Here is a 784-nt window from a genome sequence, read left to right as displayed (position 1 = left end):
AGAGCGCTTCAAAACAAAGTATCAAACCCTGTTTCTCTACTTGGACACATAGATTGACATGAATTAAATAAATGTAAATTCGTAAAGCCCCCCCTTCAAGCAAAAACTCGGCATTTATGCCTCCCCTTAGGGCTAGAGCATAACTGCTGAGCTTTTGCTTGAAAGCCGGAGCTTCACAAATTAACATCCACTTCCCAATGACACCCCTACTGTTTCAGCCACCGCTGGTCATAAAGATGACTTCCCGGTTGGCCCTCACAGCCCCCATCTACTGGGCTCTGGCAGGCCAGAGCTTACCACGACTTCAACAAAAATTCAACAAAAATTCAGGAAGATTTCACCAAAACTTTATGCTAGCGTCAGAGAAGCTTCAAGGGAGCTTGAGATGATGCCTGCAAACATCTGAAATCTGAGCAGGTTTCCAGACCAAAATTAATCATGAGAGGACCAGTGACCTCCAAGGAACACATCATGTGGCCGCACCTCTCAAAGATGAACAGGATGTATGGCAGCAAACTAACCCCTGACCAATCATTCCATGTCATTTTTGATATGTTTCTGCTTTATTTGATTATTGTGTTTGTGTGCTCTTAGCTCTTGTCTCCCATATGTGACACCTTTTTGATTATAAAGCTCTCTATGAGCCGCCACTAAGCTAGACCCTCATCTGTTTGAAGCTTTATCTTGATTTTGTCAAAATTACATGTTACAAATATCAACACATAAAGTTTCGGAAGTGATTGGTCTTTTTTCAAAATTACATGTTACAAATACCAAGACATAA

Source organism: Melampsora larici-populina (genome assembly GCF_000204055.1).
Source record: "Melampsora larici-populina 98AG31 unplaced genomic scaffold MELLAscaffold_3, whole genome shotgun sequence".
Lineage (NCBI taxonomy): Eukaryota > Fungi > Basidiomycota > Pucciniomycetes > Pucciniales > Melampsoraceae > Melampsora > Melampsora laricis-populina.
The sequence above is the reverse complement of the archived record's forward strand: the minus strand, read 5'-3'. Positions refer to the sequence as shown.